Source organism: Stigmatopora nigra, chromosome 20, assembly GCF_051989575.1.
Source record: "Stigmatopora nigra isolate UIUO_SnigA chromosome 20, RoL_Snig_1.1, whole genome shotgun sequence".
In the NCBI taxonomy this organism is placed as follows: domain Eukaryota; kingdom Metazoa; phylum Chordata; class Actinopteri; order Syngnathiformes; family Syngnathidae; genus Stigmatopora; species Stigmatopora nigra.
In genome coordinates this window covers 3,101,852-3,120,514 of record NC_135527.1, presented here as the reverse complement: position 1 = coordinate 3,120,514, position 18,663 = coordinate 3,101,852, and the positions used below count along the sequence as shown (strand labels likewise).

Here is an 18,663-nt window from a genome sequence, read left to right as displayed (position 1 = left end):
CTCAGAGTCACCTGTGTCTCGAACTACCTTGACCTGGCATTGGTGAAAGCACTGACATTTCAGCCATCTTTGCAGCAGTGGAGGTTGGTGAGTTGGGCCACGAATAGGTCTTCCCATCAAGGAGAGAACCAGGACTTCCTTTTTATGACTGGGATCAGCATCCAGTCACCTGGCTTCACCACCTCCTGGAAAGTAGACAAAAAGGGATCACGGCAGCTTGCCCGTTCTTTGGACAAGTTTCTCCAAACATGTTACCATCCATTCTGTGATTAGGTCTGCCTTGCCCTTAGCCTTTTGTCATGTTTCACCTTCCCATAGAGGATGTTGAAATGGTCTTCCATGAACATTTGTTTGCTCTACCAGTCCCACACTCTTTGGACGTTGTCCTCGTTTGGGCCTGAGGTTACCTTGCACACCATGACTGCAACAAATCAAACACCAAAAAATTAAAAGTAGGTATTTAGACCTCTGGGACATGGAACACACACTGTACCATGTCCGTCATCCCCCCTGTTGAGACATGGTTCAATCCATGGCTCAATTTTGGAATAATTTTTGGGAGGCACGCTAGGCCTTTAGCTGTGTACAGGTCTTCTGCAGACTGTTCTGTGTTCTTTCTGTATAGATGCATCTCTACCTTATGTGATGCAATGTTTTGCCTATCAATTAATACTGTTTTCGACTCAGTTTTTGTTGTTGTGAATACTGTGCAGTATGTGTTTGCGCTGCTGCTTTAGCTGCTGTCGTCTTTAGCGCATGCTCAACACCTGCATACGGCCACTTGGTTGGGCTTAATTCTCAAATGAACAAAAATCACAACAATCTTACTTATTCAATCACTTTGTTTGCGAAAATCTAAATGTCTTATCATTCAAAAGTAGATATACTAGCTGTTATTCTATTGTGATTGCTGCTTCCTTGTTAAGATCAAAAACTACATTTGATTTTTCCTTTCCTGCAATTACACAAATTAACTAATCATGCTAAAAATAGGAAAAATACAAAGAGCAAACCAGGCTGCCTTCTCCTCAGGAAAACAGCTTTCCCGCTCTCTGCAACAGTTACATTCACATCAATTAATATCCAGAAACAAATGTAAACATTTATAATTCTGAAAAGAATTGAACCCACTAAACTGTAACCACCCCTTGTTTATCAGGGTTAATATTTTCTAGCATAATTTTCCTTTAGGGCAATTAAAATTCATTACTCATAAATGGCATACTAATCAAGTCCCAATTCAATTAACAATGTGTATCGTGTTGCATATTAAACTCAGTTGTTTGAAATTCAAAATATCCCAAACTAGTAGTCTTTTTTATCAAATGTAACATTCCATTGTCTTTGGAGTTTGCCAATCATCTCCTTTAAAACTTTCTTAATCAACATTTTCCAATAGTCTGGCATAAAATCAAAATTTAGTTACATATCTATCCATTGTAGTCTCTCTAATTGTTTACTTTAAAAATCTGTAAGAAGGTTTGTTCTCAATTGAAACGCTTTCACTTTTTATGGAGACAATAAAACCAATATAAAAGTTCCTTATGGTTTATGGCATTGCTCCTCGAGCAATAATCTTTCCAATCAATATTGGATGCTTTCCATTACGTCTGATCGCGTCAATAAGCTTATCTTACCTGTCTCCTCAAACGTTTCAACTGAGAGAACCTCCTTACAGTGCAAAGATGTATCTGCATCCTCCTTTCAGCTATTTTCATGTCTGCTGTTTGGTCAGCAAGAGTTGTACGGACGTTCTCATTTTGGGTTGCTCGTGCGTCTTCTCCATGTTTCCTGTTGAAAAACACAGTCTTCTTCTGCTAACTCAAAATTAGTGCGTTTCTTTAAAGTTTTTCTTTTATACAGATAGCCAGATTAGAGTCATCCTTCAGCTCCAATCGTGTAGTGAATAATGGCGTTTGGTATGGTAACGAAATATGGAACATTTTGTCAATTCAGTCAATTAATCCGTTAACACAATTTGGATGCCATTATCCCTATACATCAATGGTACTTTGGAATTTCATATGATGCACTGTTTTTGTTTTCTCAGTGCTCAAAATTTCGCATTGCAGATTTGTTCCTCCAATCCAATGCATTATCATCAAAAAATTTCTTTGGACTAAACATTTTTCCTTGATTTTTCATCGCCATCCAAAAAGGCTTATTGGCGATTTCAGAAATTGATTTCAAATTTCCAATCCTTCGCTGCCATCCATGAAAAGGGCTTATTGGCAGTTTCAGAAATTGATTCCAATTTGCTAAATCCTTTTCCACCTTGATATCTAACGGATCAATTATATCTTGGTGGTTGGCCAATCAAAAACACAAAAAGACAAACAACCATTCACGCTCACAGACATCAGTGGTCTGTAATTTTTTCACTAGTGGAGAGCGCCATCCCTGAAAAGGGCTTATTGGCAGCTAACCACCTTTTGCTGTCCTATCAGCACTAATCGATCTCAAAAGAACTAGGTTAATAGTCATTAATATGACTCACACTAAAGCATATTTCATCTAGTGATGGAAAAACAATGAATTATATTTCGTGCACTAAACATGATTCATCTTATTCCATCCTATAGAAATCATGCTTATCCTAAATTAATTATTTTATCTAAACTTGCCAGGTACAATTTAATAATTTGGTTCAATGCCATTTCTGCATTGTAAACTTCTCGTTTGATATCATTAATAATTTGGATCAATGCCATTTCTGCTTTGTCTTCATTTAATAATTTGGATGATTCTTAATACTTAAATCTGAATCACAAATCACTCTCATATTGCTAAATTAGCTATGAAGATAGCTAAATTGCACTAGCGGAATCCCTATTGAATTCCTATCCGCTCCAAGAAGGCGGTTATATTTAAAATAAGAGCCATTTTCTGGGCTCACTATTACCACAATTAAAGTTTAGGAAAAATAACCTTTCACTAAGAATTTCCTTATATAAATTTCAGTGTTTAATAAAGGACCCATAATTTGTGACTAATATATCATAACATTATCAACTATCTGTCTCTCTCTCTCTCTACATCTCTGTCTCTCTCTACATCTCTGTCTCTCTCTACATCTCTGTTTCTCTCTCTCTCTACATCTCTCTGTCTCTATCTTTCTCTCTGTTAACTTTCTCTCTCTACCTGTCTCTCTCAGTCCCCCACCCCTCACTGTTTGTGCAGGGGGTGGGGGCCTGGGCTGGTGGGGGCTCTCTCCCTATGGCCCCACCGTGGGGTGCTTTGAGAGCATTGTGCAATCTATTGAGGAGGCCACCCCCTTTTCTTTGCGTCGGAGTTGGTTGAGTTGGCCCATCCTCCGTCTCGTTGCGTCGGGGGAGTGTGAACTGCTGGAGAATGACCATTTGCTACGCTCTTCTTTGTCTTTGCGGCTACACTTTGGTCGGCCATTTTCTCCCTGCCATGTGCTCATCCTTTGGTCGGCCATCTTCTCCCTGCCATGTGCTCATCCTTTCTTCTACCCCCGCTCGCATCTCTTCTTTTGTTCTAGGGACGCCCCGTCTCAATTTATTATCTCTTAAATACTTGTTTTCTAAGCTTATTTATTCGCCTAAGTAGCTTTTTTCCTTTGTTTACAGCTTTTTTTACTTCTAAATTCCTTTGAGTAGTTTGCAAAGGTTCCACTAACAATTTCCCCAAACCATGTGCTTTGTTCTCTCTGTGTCTCTGATTCTTTACTATTTTGCAAGGCCTGCGTGCGTCACGGCGTATTTCAGGTTCATATATATATATATATATATCCTTTCGGTTGATATATATATATATATCCTTTCGGTTGATATATATATATATATATCCTTTCGGTTGATATATATATATATATATCCTTTCGGTTGATATATATATATATATATACATATATATATATATATATATATATATATACATATATATATATATATATATATATATATATATATATATATATATATATATATATATATATATATATATATATATATATATATATATATATATACATATACATATACATATATATATATATATATATATATATATATATATATATATATATATATATATATATATATATATATATATATATATATATATATATATATATATATATATATATATATATATATATATATATATACTTCATATGAAGATTACTTTTATCAAGCGCTTTTACTCATCAGGTGCTGTATTTTTGGAAGGTTTCCCTTATTTTTAACAATCTCCAAAAATCCTTTACGAGGGATTCTTTCACCCTCTAGTCTAAACCGCGTCACCAGTTTTCCTTACGAATGTCACCTATGGCCGAAGTGTACATTCGCCGCATATCTTGTGTATTCCCTTTATTTTTTTTGACATACATACTCCCCAACGATATGCAAATATTTCCTATTTATGGAACGTTTTTCTTCGACTTTTTCACGAGAGGAAAAACGGGATTTTCACCAGCCTTGTTATATATAAATTTTAAACAGCCCTACCGTCTCTTGTGCGTGCATCCTCTCTCCGGCCGGGTTCCTTCTTCAAACGGGCCGCGATCGACCGAAAAGCCCCCTCTTTCAAAGTAAGAGGGCTGACGTCAGTAATTCTTGGCCTTCAGTCCACCGCGGTCCGAGAAATTCAGAAATGAATCCCCGGGTTGTTTCGGCACCAGAAAATGTCAGGTTTAGAACCATATACATTCAATAATTCGGATCAGAGGTAGCACACGCAGAGTCGGCTTGATGAGATTTTCAAAGACATCAGCTGAGGGAGGGGTCGGGAGGTGCCAGCGCTTGGAGACGAGTCCATCTCCTTGCCTGACCAGTTCCAATCCCCTACCGACCTCCAACAGAGTAGCCCCTTTTATTAACAAAGGGTCATGTGACCTAGGTACAAACTTAAGGCGGGACGAAGTGACACAAAGAAATGGGCGTGTCTTAGTAAATGACGTGCCCCTAACTCATAGGTGTTATGAAGGAAACTTACCACTAGGCTCCGCAAAATTCTATCCAAGTGACTATACAGCACAAAAGTATAAAGAATACATTCTATACTTCACAGTCAGGCTGGGGGATGGACGCATCTCCCAGCGCTGGCTATTCTGATCCCCTCCTACAGCTGAAGTCCAGAAAATCTCATCATGACTGACTGTGTGCTTCCTCTGATCCGAAGTTATTGAATGTATATGGATTAGATCCTACAGTCCCGGGTCCTACTCCTGGATGAGCCCTTGCTTTGTCCAATTGTGATCTATTATATGGGTTGATAGGTCACATGCTTCAACTGACAAAAAAAGTGTCACCATTGGGACACTCGTGGCTCGTTGGTCTAGTGGTATGATTCTCGCTTAGGGTGCGAGAGGTCCCGGGTCCAACTCCCGGACGAGCCCTTATTTTGTCAAATTGTGTTTTAATATGGAGGGTTATATGGTACATTTGCCACCTGAGAAAAAAAAGTGCCACTTTATGGGCAACCCTGGCTCGTCGGTCTAGTGCAGTGCTTCTCAAATAGTGGGACGCGGCCCCCTGGGGGGGCGTGGTGCGATACCTGGGGGGCGCGTGTAACCCTGGGGAACAGGATTTTATTTGGCCGTACTAGTATAAAGTGTAATTGCGCGTCTACTACAGTAGCTGGCAGTGGCGCTCTCATTTATTTTTTATTTCAGGCATTGATGCACTTAAAATCTTTTCTGTTGCAGACTTGAAACAAGAATTAATAAAGTTATTCTTTGTAAGTTTGACTATATTTCTTCCTTTTTTTCCTTTTCTTTAATGTTAATAAGGATAAAATGTTGTACTTGTACTGTAACAATTTTATAAAATGATTTCATTTATAGTCACGGTGGGAAGTGGGGGGGGGGTGCGAATAGTTTTCTTCTTGCTAGGGGGGGCCTAACAGAAATTGAGAAGCACTCGTCTAGTGGTATGATTCTCGCTCAGGGTATGAGAGGTGCTGGGTCCAACTCCCGGACGAGCCCTTGTTTTGTCAAATTGTGTCAAATTTTGGGGGCGATGTGGCATATTGCCACCTAAGGAAAAAATTGTCACTGTATGGGCACCCCTGGCTCATCTATCTACTGCAGGGGTTGGCAAACTTTTTGGCCTGGGGGCCACACTGACTTTAAAAATTTGACAGATTTGCCAACTTTGCAAAGTTGTTTTGTGTTTTACAGCATGTTTTATATAAAATTAGAGGGAACATTGGCATGCAACTGCTTATGGCAGGTGTGATACTGGTCTGCCAATAGCGAGCAATGATGATGTCGCTCACCCTGGTTGGCACTCAGTGCGCTCAGGGAGGTTGTCTTTCTGCCCAAACCAACGGAAAATTAGAGGGAACATAGATCCCAGTCTAACCTAATATATTTCTAGTTGGATTGACAGTTTATAAAAAGGGTCATACCTCTACTTACGAATGTCTCTAGGTATGACATTTTCAGGTTATTAAATAATTATATGCAAATGAGTAACTCGAGTTATACGAAGAAGATCCAGGTTACGAAATCCCGCAAAATGGATTTACTTATATGTTCATTTATTTTATATATATTGTCGTGGATGCATTGATTCTCACTTTAGAACATATCTACCCTCTACTAGGCTTTCATTTTATCGCTCTCATTCTATCTTCTATAATCACAATAAAATCATTCAATTCAAATGGCTGTCTCACAACTACTACTGTGCATGTTTCAAGATTCTTAAATACCTGTCCACTTCAACTAAATGCACCGCTTATTAATGACTGCAATTCCCCCTATTAAGCCATTAAATACCATACAAATACAATGTGGCACATATATTCACATACACACACGGCACAGGTAAAAGAGTAAAATGTAGTACAGGTGGACAGCTTTTGGTCCTGGTAGGAAATGCTCTTGCCGCCATCTGGCAGACGAACACGAGTATTACGTCTTCCATATTAACGGCCGCCGAGGGAACTAATTCAGCGGTGCAGCACACATTTTCACATGTTTTTTTTATTAAACATTAATAAATCGTTTCCTCATTTCTCTCATCACTTGTTTGCTCACATCTTTAATACAAAATTAAGATGCTACTACCAATTCTAAAGGGTTTAGTTAGCAGTTGTGTGAGGACCGTGTAAAAAAATTGAGAATTTATATATGTATAGTACACCTCTTTTTACAAAATTTTCAAGTTACGAAAAAAGTTCTGGAGCCAATTAATTTTGTCAGAAGTATGACTATATAATTTATCATTGACTGAACAACTCCCTCCTCTGGCTAGGGGAGGAAGTCCATGGCTCAAGAAATTCTTGGCCTTAATGAGTGGACAGAATTGTGCGCTTGGTGACCTGAGACAGGCCATGTCAGCTTCCTGCACTCAACATGAGCTACGAATGATAGAAGAAGAGGCAGGAACTACTAGACATCCTCATGAAATTCCATTGACCCAGGTAATTAAAAATGCCTTCCCAAGACCTCATGATTCGGCCCCAACCGTGTTTCCACACACCGATGGAGCTGGAGGTCCGGTGCAGAATGAACAATGTGTTAAAAACTGGATAGAAAGCACCGGCCGCCATCCATCTGGTATATTTGAGAGTGAAACCTTGTTCAGCACAGCTGTTGTCGAGGGTCTTCCGGAACCTGTGAAAAGGGAATTGAAGAAGGACCCAGACTTGTTGACAGGTGACAAACCTAGATTTAAATGTCACCTGACTCACCATTGTAAGATGTATGATGAAGAAAATGTCAAAGAAAAAAACGAATCACAAAATTTGACCTCTGCCCTGTTAAAACTCCAACTTTCTAAATTACACCAAAGAGAAAAAGACGGGGCAATCTGCCCAGACGTTCCAGGGTTATGATGAGGCCCTAGATGATGGTCAGTTCTATGGTGGATACGGTGGTTGTAGGCGAGGTTTCTCTGGTGGCCAGGGAAGAGGGTACTTGGGACAAGGCCAACAGGGCAACTGTTTTGTGTGTGGCGTTATTGGTCACTGGGCATGTGATTGCCCCAGCCAGCAGCAGCAACAGCAGCAACAATTCCCACAGCAACCACTGCCACAGCAGTATGGCCCACCACAGCAACAACGGCAGTATGGCCTACCACAGCAACAACGGCCTATGCGAGGTGGAGGACGAGGCACTAGACCATGGCAGCCCCAGCAAACGGCTCAGTCACCTGGACAATAATACCAGGACGAAGATGATGGGATCATACATGCTCCGAATAGGGGTGCCCGAGAGGATCAAGAAGCAGTGGTACGGCAAACCCAATGCTTCACATGAAAGTCAACGGCGTACCAACATCAGGTTTGGTGGACACGGGGGTAACGCACTCATCTTTGAACATCCCGCTTGCCCCCAGTTGTCTCTCCTCGTCTGCCGTGACTTTGGTCGGCTTCTCGGGTTCTCCTCAAGCTTTGCCTATTACCCGACCTCTCCGAACTGAAATCCCCCACATGAAACAGACTCTACACCACTCCTACATTCATTCACCCCAAACGCCTGTGAACTTGATGGGAAGAGACTTGTTGATATCTATTGGAGCTACCATCCAATGTGGGCCGGATGGCCTCACAGTGACTTTACCAAATGGCTCAAAGATTCCGTGTTCACAATCAGCACGAAAACGTGGACAATGGTTGATGTGTCCTTTGCAACAAGAATCGGATGTAGCAAGTCTGTAGCAACAGTCTATTGGTCACGTCTTGAGCCTGAAACTCCGGTCACTGGGGGACTGTTGTCTGTTTATTACCTGTGGAAATCATTCATTGACTCAATCCGACCTCACCATTCGCCCATGGATGATTTTCATTGTATGTTATTTTATGACACAGATGATGACTTAATCTATCAAGACCGTTTTCAGGAAGTTCTTGGAACACCCTGGCAGTTGAAATTCACCAAAATTTTTGTGGGTCTGGAAGGTGTAGCGTCGTATGTTGATTTGGATAAATCACAAAAAGTGTGGTACAAAATGCGAGATACAGCTGACCCACAAATTTCTTTGGCTCTGTCTCCTGGTCATGAAGTTTGCCAACTTGGTCCAATGGTCAAGAAACTTCTTAAAGTAATTGACTGGCAGCCCACTGACATCCCAGGACTGACTTATTCCAAAATGCATGACTCTTATCAGATTGACCCACAGACTCCAATAGTAAACTCCTCCATTTTGGAAGAACACATCTTGACTTGAGAACAAGGCAGGGAATTGACTGATCACCACCAGACAGAGGATTTGTTGAAAACTATTCCTAACACATTGTGGTCATCAGGACCATTTGATGTGGGCCATTGTGTTAAAATCCCACCTGTAACGTTAGAAGTAGATGAAAGTGTCATCATCTTCAGGCCACAATATAGATGGACCACAGATGCAGACAAAGGTATGGAAGACACTCTAAGTGGACGCAGGTGTGATATAGCTTTCAGATTCACAATGGGACACGGCACTGCAACCTGTACTTAAGGCAGACGGACAGAGTTATCGTATGGCACATAACCTTAGACCTGTAAATGACGCAACGCTGACTCCGATCTTACCAGGACCAGACCCCCATAGGATGTTGACTACGTTTAGTCCAGTATACCAATGGTTCACTTGTATTGATTTAGCTAACACTTTTTTCTGTGTACCTTTACATCCTTCAGCTAGACAGTACTTTGCTTTCACCTATAGCGGTGTCCATATGCAGTATCAGCGCCTGCCACAATTGTTTAAAAACTCACCTGGTATTTTTAATTAATGTCTGAAAAACCTGTTTCAAGACCTGACTTTACCTAATGACACTGTTCTTTTACAGTATGTGGATGACCTTTGTATTGCGGCAACTACTTCTGAAATCTGTCTTGAGGTCACTAGGGTGGTCCTACTCAAACTTCATGATCTAGGTTTCAAAGTGTCCAAAAAGAAGCTTCAGTTTTGTCGAAAAGAACGAACTTTTCTTGGTCGTATTGTGTCAGCGAGAGGACTGTCCATGTCACCTGAACATTGAAAAACCATTTTATCTCACTCCAGACCCCAAACTGTAAAAGACATGTTGGCATTTCTAGGCCTCTGTGGCTACAGTAGGACCTATATACCATGTTATGTGGACAAAACAAACACCCTTCGTGCTCTAGTCAAAGACAAAGATGTTCAGAACTTCAGAGCATGACTTGATTGGACAAACGGATGAAGCCTTTGTGTCTCTGGTCCAAGAACTGGCCTCGGCGGCTGCCCTGGCCAACCCTGATTTTGATAAACCCTTTTATCTTGATGATGTCTAACTCGGAAACCACAGTAAATGCTGTTTTGTTTCAGAAGGTTTCAGCAACTAGACGGGTATTGATGTATTGTAGCGTTACACTGGATAGTGTTGAACTCCGTCAAACAGATTGTACTCGTTATGCCGCAGGGCTCGCTAAAGTGCTTCTTAATACAGCACATACAGTGATGGGAAACCCCCTATACGTTCTGACTGATCATGGGGTATCGGCGTATGTGGCTTCGTCAGGATTTACCTTATCATCTCTTCAACAGTCTAGACTTTTACGTAACCTAACAGCTCCGAACATCAATTACGTTCACACAGGCATTAACATGGCAGAAAACATCCATCTAGGCCCCCACGAATGTGCTATGCGAGTTAATCACCAAAGGTACATTCGTGCTGAGCTTGCTACCAAACCGCTTACATCCGGTCGCATTATGTTTACAGACGGTTGTTGTTGGAGAGACCATTCGGGATGTCTCCAAGCGGGGGCCGCCGTAGTGGAAAGCAGGGGAAATGACTTTGTCCATTGTGCATCCTCTGTCTTGACTACTAATCAGTCTGCCCAAGCGGCTGAGGCGTGAGCACTCTGTTTGGCTTTGGAGACCGCAGCAGGTCATCCGGTTACTGTTTATAGTGATTCGGTGTATGCAGTTTCAGCTGCTATCATTGACCTTCATGAATGGGCACGCAGTGATTACATTAAAGCCAAGGGTCAACCCATTGCACACAAAGACATCATGTTTCGCTTGCGTGAAGCCATGTTCCTTCTGTCACAGGTGGCGATTATTAATATTCCTGGCCACTCAAAGTCCTCATCTTTTACAGCTACAGGTAATCATGCGGCTGACTAGTTAGCCAAGTCAGTAGCTGGATATGTAGTCGATAATGCTTCTAATCTGGTTCTATTGGCCACTGCCCATCACTCTGAGACTGTGCATGAGAGTTTGTCAGTGGATGTGGTTCTGGAGGCTCAGCAGTCGGCCTCTCCAGAGGAACGGACTATGTGAGCGCATGGGGGTGCTGTAAAACGAGGGGATGGTGTATGGGTGGGTCCCATGGGATGCCCTGTACTCCCCATGGGGCCGTTATCGGTGTCTGTCTTGACGGAGGCCCGCTCACCCGCTCCCGTGGGCCCCCAGGCAATGATGACTAAATTGACTAATCGGTGGCACCCATACTTGTCTTCTCTTGTGTGGCGGCACGTCAACGACTGTAAGACATGTATGTTTTTCAACGCCAAACCAACCCTTAAGCCAAGACATGGTGAATTTCATCCATTGGTCAGGGGCTGAGATCACCATCAACTTCACAGACATGATATAACAATTAAATGGGAAAAGATACCTTCTGATCATTGTAGACTCATTCTCTCATTGGCCGGAAGCATACCCGTGTGCTAGGGAGGACTCGGAAGTCTTTAAGTCTTTGGTGACTGATTATATCCCTACACATGGTTTTCCTGGACTCATTCGATCAGATAATGGTACTCATTTTAACAATAAGGCCCTACAGACGGTCGAGAGCATCTTAGGCCCTAAACATCGATTTGGTTGTGTTTATTGTCGGGTTTAAAACCATATACATTCAATAATTTCGGATCAGAGGAAACACACGGAGAGTCGGCTTGATGACATTCACTAGACTTCAGCTGAAGGAGGGGTCAGAGTAGCCAGCGCTGGGAGATGTGTTCATCCCCTAGCCTGACCAGTTCAAATCCCTAACTACCCAACAAAGGGTCATGTGACCTAGTTACAATCTTTAGGCGGGAAGAGGTGAACAAAGAAATGGGCGTCTTGGTATATGACGCACCCCTAACTCATAAGTGTCATGATGGAAATTTCCACTAATCTATCCAAAATTCTATCCTAGTGATTATACTGAATAGAAAGTATAAAGAATACATTCTATACTCCACATTTATCACCAACAAAGCCAAGGTAAAGTTGAACGAATGAAAGAGAAATTGTCAAAAATAATGTACGGCAGCAAAATGTCTTGGCTCCAAGATCTCCCATTGGCTTTGCTCTCTATTCGTCAAACCATCAACAAAACCACAAATTTTGCCCCATTTGGGTCTCATAAAATTTTTATTAGGATTAACGCAACGCTTGAGGCACCATCAGTGGCACAGTGGTGTGCAAACGCGACACTCCTATTAGTGTTTGGGACTCAGCTCTCTCACCAATAGTTTCACATTTTATCTTCCAGGTTAGTGAAGGGCCATAAGCACTAGGAACAAAATATACATGTACAGTGCATGAATTATTGGCAGTGGTGGGATTTGAACCCACGCCCCCTGAGAGACTGGAGCCTATATCCAGCGCCTTGGACCGCTCGGCCACACTACCTACCTTGTCATCAAATGGGGGATTGGGGATCAGTAAATTTTAAATGAACCTTAGACACCCTTATATTTAAATATTGAAATATGTTTTTTGTTACTTGCAATGAGACCAAACCCAATGTATCATTTAAGGCAAATGTCCTTAAAATTGCCTAACTTTTTCTCAAAATGTAGCTTTTCGTTTAGTGTCACGGCTAGCTAGATTCAAATTGGACTTCGAGCTTCTATCTTCACGCTGTGGTATTAAGAGACCAAATTTAACATTATCGCCCCTTCTGTTTAAAATCTTAATTGAGAACCTGGCAATTTGAGGTACTGAGACAGTAGAGGGTGATACTGCTAGAGTATGTTGGCTGCCAACAACCGTAAAACTTATTGAGGAAGAAGAAGAAGGAGGGGGAGGGGGAGGAGGAGGAGGAGGAGGAGGAGGAGGAGGAGGAGGAGGAGGAGGAGGAGGAGGAGGAGGAGGAGGAGCAGAAGGAGAAGTCGAAGTCGAAGGAGAATGAGGAGAAGGAGAACGAGAAGGAGAAGAAGAAGAAGGAGAAGAAGAAGAAGAAGAAGAAGAAGAAGAAGAAGAAGAAGAAGAAGAGGAAGAGGAAGAGGAAGAAGAAGAAGAAGAAGAAGAAGAAGAAGAAGAAGAAGAAGAAGAAGAAGAAGAAGAAGAAGAAGAAGAAGAAGAAGAAGAAGAAGAAGAAGAGAAGAAGAAGAAGAAGAAGAAGAAGAAGAACAACAACAACAACAACAACAACCGGCCTTTGTGTGTCTAAAATACAGAAATAGCACTAGTTATTGACATTGCGGCAAAAAAACAGGACGCGCTTAATAGTCGTGAAAATACAGTACATGTTCTGATGCATATGAACTTTTTGTCTTTGCAGGTTTCAGGGAAAATGATGGGCAAAAGTTTTTTGGCTTTAAAGAGCTCCCCCAAATCAAAGAAGAGGAGTCAGAGTTCCCTTAACAACAAATGAGAGAAGAGCAACTTCCAATCCAAAAGGAGGAACATGATGTCACCAGGTCACCTGGTGAGGCCGTGAAGTGGGATGATCTGGGCGTGGCTAGCGTAGGGGTGGAGCCTGGAAAGGCCTCAACTTGGCCTCAAATTATAGAGGAGGAGCCAGAGTTCCCTGAACAGTGCAAAAGAGAAGAGCAACCTCCAATCAATAAAGAGGACTGTGTCAAATGGTCAACTAGTGAGCCTTTCAAGAGTGAAGATGATCTGGGTGTGACCAACAGAGGGGCGGAGCTTCTGAGTGGCAGCTCAATAGAAGGATGGCGAGCAGAAAATGTAATTGCTCCTTTATCAGATGACAACAACTTGCTTTTTGAAAATGATGATGTAAAAGATATCAAGAAAAATCCCAGGGGCAACAAACTTTGCAAATGCTTACAGTGTGGCAAAACTTTTGGGAAAAAGTCTCATTTGAAAAGACATATGAGGATCTACACTGGGGAGTAATCCTTATCATGTACAGTTAGTGGTAAAATCTTTACACACAAGGGAAGATTTAAAATACACACAAGAACCCACACTGGTAAAAAAACATTTTCGTGTTCATTTTGTGGTAAAGATATAAAGAGAATGTTCGCTTAAAAATACACACAAGATCCCACACTGGCGAAAAACCAATTGCATGCTCAGTTTGTGGTAAAAAATTTACTGAGAAGGGAAATTTAAATAGACACACAAGAACCCACACTGGTGATTTTTGTATCCAAATTGCGGTAGTGCCTTTTCTCACAAGCAAGATTTACAAGCACACACAAGAACCCACACGGGTGAAAAACCATTTTCTTGTTCAGTTGCGGTCAAGTGTTCACACACAAAAAAAGCTTAAAATCTCGCAAGTAACCACACTGGTGAAGAACCGTTTTCTTGCTCAGATTGTGGTCATGCATTCACACAGAAGGGACACTTAAATAGTCATGTGAGAACACACTGGTGAAAAACCATTGTCGTGTTCAGTTTGTGGTCAAAGATTCACACAAATGACAAGCTTAAAAGCCCACATAAGCACCCACACTGATGAAAAAACATTTTCATGCTCAGTTTGTGGTAAAACATTTAATGACAAGGGAAATTTAAAAAAACACAAGAAGCCTCACTGGTGAAAAAACATTTTCTTGTTCAGTTTGCGGACAAGCGTTCACAAACAAAAAGAGCTTAAGATCACATGCAAGAACCCACACTGGTGAAAAAACATTTTCGTGCTCAATTTGTGGCCATGCCTTTTATCAACAGCAATCCTTAAAAAGCCACACAAGAACACACACAGGTGAAAAGCCATTTTCGTGTTCAGTTTGTAGTCGACAATTCACACACAAGGAAAGCTTAAAAACCTATTTAAGAACCCACACTGGTGAAAAACCATTTTCTTGTTCAGTTTGCGGTCAAGCGTTCATACACAAAACAAGCTGAGACTTCCACGCAAGAACCCTCACGGGTGAGAAACCATTTTCATGCTCAGTTTGTGGTAAAACATTTACTGAGAGGGGAAATCTAAAAAGACACACAAGAACCCACACTGGTGAAAAACCATTTTCGTGTTCAATTTGTGATAAAGCCTTTTCTCAAAAGCATGATTTACAAATACACACAAGAACCCACACTGGTGAAAAACCGTTTTCGTGTTCAGTTTGTGGTCAAACATTCGCACACAAGAAAAGATTAAAAAACATAGGAACCCACACTGTTGAAAAGCCTTTTCTCTAAAGCACCACTTAGAAGGTCACACAAGAACCCACACTGGCGAAAAAACATCTTCCTGCTCAGGATGTGGTCGAACATTTTCCCAAAGGGAAAGCTTAAAAGAATACTTATTAACCCAGACTGTAGAACAATGTTTTCCTGCTCCGTCTGTGGCCACAGATGCGCTACAACAGCCCAATTAACAAGCTACGCAATTCAAAACATTTTCCAGGCGCAGTTAATGTTCCAACATATTCACATAAGGGAACCTAAAAAGAAGACTTAACAAACCACACAGGAGAAAAGCCCGTTTTTGCTCAATTTGTGGCAGGAATATCTTAAAAACACAATTAGGCACATTGGTCATAGACCCTTTTCCTGTTCAGCTTCTTGCCAGAGATTTAGTCGAAATGATAGACTTAAAATATGCAAATGTGGTATGATTAACAGTGGCCAATCACGGCTTGGCTTGCTTTATCAATGTCCATATGAAAGATCATTGAAATCGAAGTATTATTGTAATTTGCATTCTGAAAATCTTGGGTTTTATTTCAAATACAGTAATACATTAAGCTATGAATTTACAGCGGGATCGAGCTAGTATGTCAATTTACTCATATGTCAAGTCAATTCTTCCCATAGAAATTAACAAAATACAAATTGATCTGTTTCCATCCGAGAAAAAAAACAAAACAGAATGTTACAATGGAAAAACATCTTAATTGTTCTAATTTTCCACCGATCAGGAACCATTTGGTGTGCTCATATCTCAAATATCTCATATCTCAAGTCAAAAATTTGCTCAGAATTTTTCTCATACCTCAAATTTTATCATATGTTGGTACATTTGTGAGTCATGGTATTACTGTATAAGCAAATTGAGTGTTGTTGAAGATTTTATTTACTTCACAATTCCATCCGATATAGTAGAGCCTAAATTAGGAAATTAGAAAGTAAATAATAAATATTGTGATGTAAATCACATGGAAAATATGTCTTCACAGTTAAAGACCTGCCTAAGAAATTTGAAAAATTGTAGTTTTTGTCTATTAAATTTGCTAGCAAATCCAATAAAAACTTGAGTGTTATTCAAACATACATTTTAATGAAAATTATTTATATATTGAATATAGGATCTGAGAAACATCAGTAGAAATATGGTGTGTGTGAAAGACTATTAATTTGCTCAAAATAAATAAGTGGTACAATGTACTTTTGTCATACCTTAAGATATCAATCATGTTTTTAAACCGATTTAACGTGTAATCTTTTTGGTAGTTCCAATAAAGTTCTCTTTTGGGTGAAAAATACTTTTTGGGTCTTTTTGATGACAAAATCAGCTTTCCAAATTCAAAGGTGACAAAAAAATAGAAAGGTTATTTGCTAAGATTTAAAACTAAGAGTAAAAGGAATACATTATTTGAACAATTTGACAAATTCATAAAAAATAAAAGATAGTTTTGATTCTACAATGTGATAATACTGTAACTTCAACATTCCAAATTCAAAGTAAACCTTGAAAGTGGGGTAGTTTTCTTCTGCAAAAAAAAAACTTACTGTTCGTAGCGGAGCATGGTTTTGATTCAATGACCTCTGGGTTATGATCCCAGGATGTTTCCTGTGCATTACTCTGGTTCTTCTCACTCCAGGTTTCACAAGCTGACTCTCAAAACTAATCAATCAAACCAATCGCACAGATATCAAAGGGAGACAAAGTTGGAAGCGTTCACGTGGTGTCGCCTGAGAGGGGCCCGCCCGGCGCGCCCTGTGAATCCAACAAAATACCACCCAGACCTGCCAACCAGGAACGTGGCACGCTACGTTTTCATCCACCCGGAGATATTCGACTGCCCCCTCCTCCGGCTACTCCCCCCCGGATGAACTAATCCGCGTTCCAGTGGCAGCGCTCGCGCGGCTGAGGGTAACCCCTAGGCGCCTGGGTGGCTCAACAACAACAACATAAATTAAAGGTGCCAACCTCCGCCGACCCCATTTCAGGAGTAGACATGCCCGATTCCAGAGTGTTTCTAAAGTGAATGCGATTCAGGCAAAATTGTTATAAAATGGAGAAAAAAAGAAGCATATGAAATATAAATCAAACATATTTGTACATTAATTGAAATACTGCATTTTGGCAATCTATTGAAAAAGTACAGCATAATGAAAATACATTTATGTTTGTGTTTGGGTCCTTCTACGTGTGTTCTATTGTCAGTAATTCCAACTTGTCACGCTGAACACTTGGATGTAGTGCAATGCGCAAATGTCGGTCTTTTTGGCGATGGCTCCAACATGGGATATTTTGTCAAATACGAACCAATAAACTTCTGTGACTGTCTGGGTTTCGTGTTAGAGGTTTCATCCAAAATGCCATTAATTTAGCACTTAACCAGTGACTGGTTGACTTACCAGTCAGTGCTGTGTACGAGTACTTTCTTTAGAACAACCCTGGAAATGATAGGATTTGTTTAAAAAAAACTGGTGGTTTAGTCAGCCTTGATAATAGTTACTTCCCTTGTAAAAAAAATAAAAACGAGACGGTTAAAGCGATAGGGGTTACCTATGCAATTAATTCCAAATCGATTGCTACGCTGAACTCGCAAAAGTGTAATCATTTGTCGAAACTTGTAACTTGTAATGATTCACATAGCACTCGTGTTACTGAATTCTTGTGGTTTATTGTACAGTTGAATAAAAATGACTGAAGCCATAGCGATGGTGTGAATTTTGAGAACAATTTTGAGGTATTTAAATTGGAAATATGGTACTTTTCCAAAATGGTTGCTTCAAAAAAATTAAAACTTCAGGATTTCTCGAGTTTAAGCAGGTGGTCCGGAGTTTGTGATGCATTTCCGGAGAAATTCCTGGAATTCCAGAGTAGTTGGCTGCCCTGAGATATAGTGAGACTCATGGTTTTTCCAACCTTCTGCTGGAGCCTTTCAGGATCGCCAGTTGAAGAACCTTGGACTCGGCTGGGGACCGTCATAGCACGGTTAGTGCTGATATTCACAGTCATCCATTTTGCATTTATAAAATTCCATTTTCAAAAAAACGACGTACGAGACATTCGGTGCCGGGATTAACAAAAAAGATACCATGTTGAATTTAAACTTGCAATTCGCTAATAGTTTACATTACATATTAGCCATTGTGGAGCAGGCTGACCAAAATTGTGCTTTTTTCGCCCTTTTCCATTTTTTGGGGGTACGTATTTCTAGTTTTTTTTCTCGCCGTGAAAAACTACTGCATCTAAAAATGTATGGATATCATGTATCCCACTAAGATGGGGAAAGTTTTCATTTTTGTTGCAATATCTTATGAGGGTAGTTTTTTTTACATTCAGGGAGAACAGGGTTGGTTGCCACAAGGGTTGGAATTGCCTACATATTTATGAAATAGATGAGCGGGGTGTTATGGATTCACTTGT

General features: G+C 40.6%; 1 protein-coding gene and 2 non-coding genes across 3 annotated transcripts in view; 1 reads left to right on the top strand and 2 right to left on the bottom strand.

The window, feature by feature from the left end:
* Positions 1-18,663, bottom strand: part of LOC144213351 (uncharacterized) — a 231,123-nt gene that overhangs the window by 17,826 nt on the left and 194,634 nt on the right. The gene's annotated exons all lie outside the window — the stretch shown is intronic.
* trnap-agg (transfer RNA proline (anticodon AGG)) lies at positions 5,291-5,362 on the top strand. The gene has a single exon. It is a non-coding gene; the product is annotated as a tRNA-Pro (tRNA).
* On the bottom strand, positions 12,470-12,551 carry trnal-uag (transfer RNA leucine (anticodon UAG)). The gene has a single exon. It is a non-coding gene; the product is annotated as a tRNA-Leu (tRNA).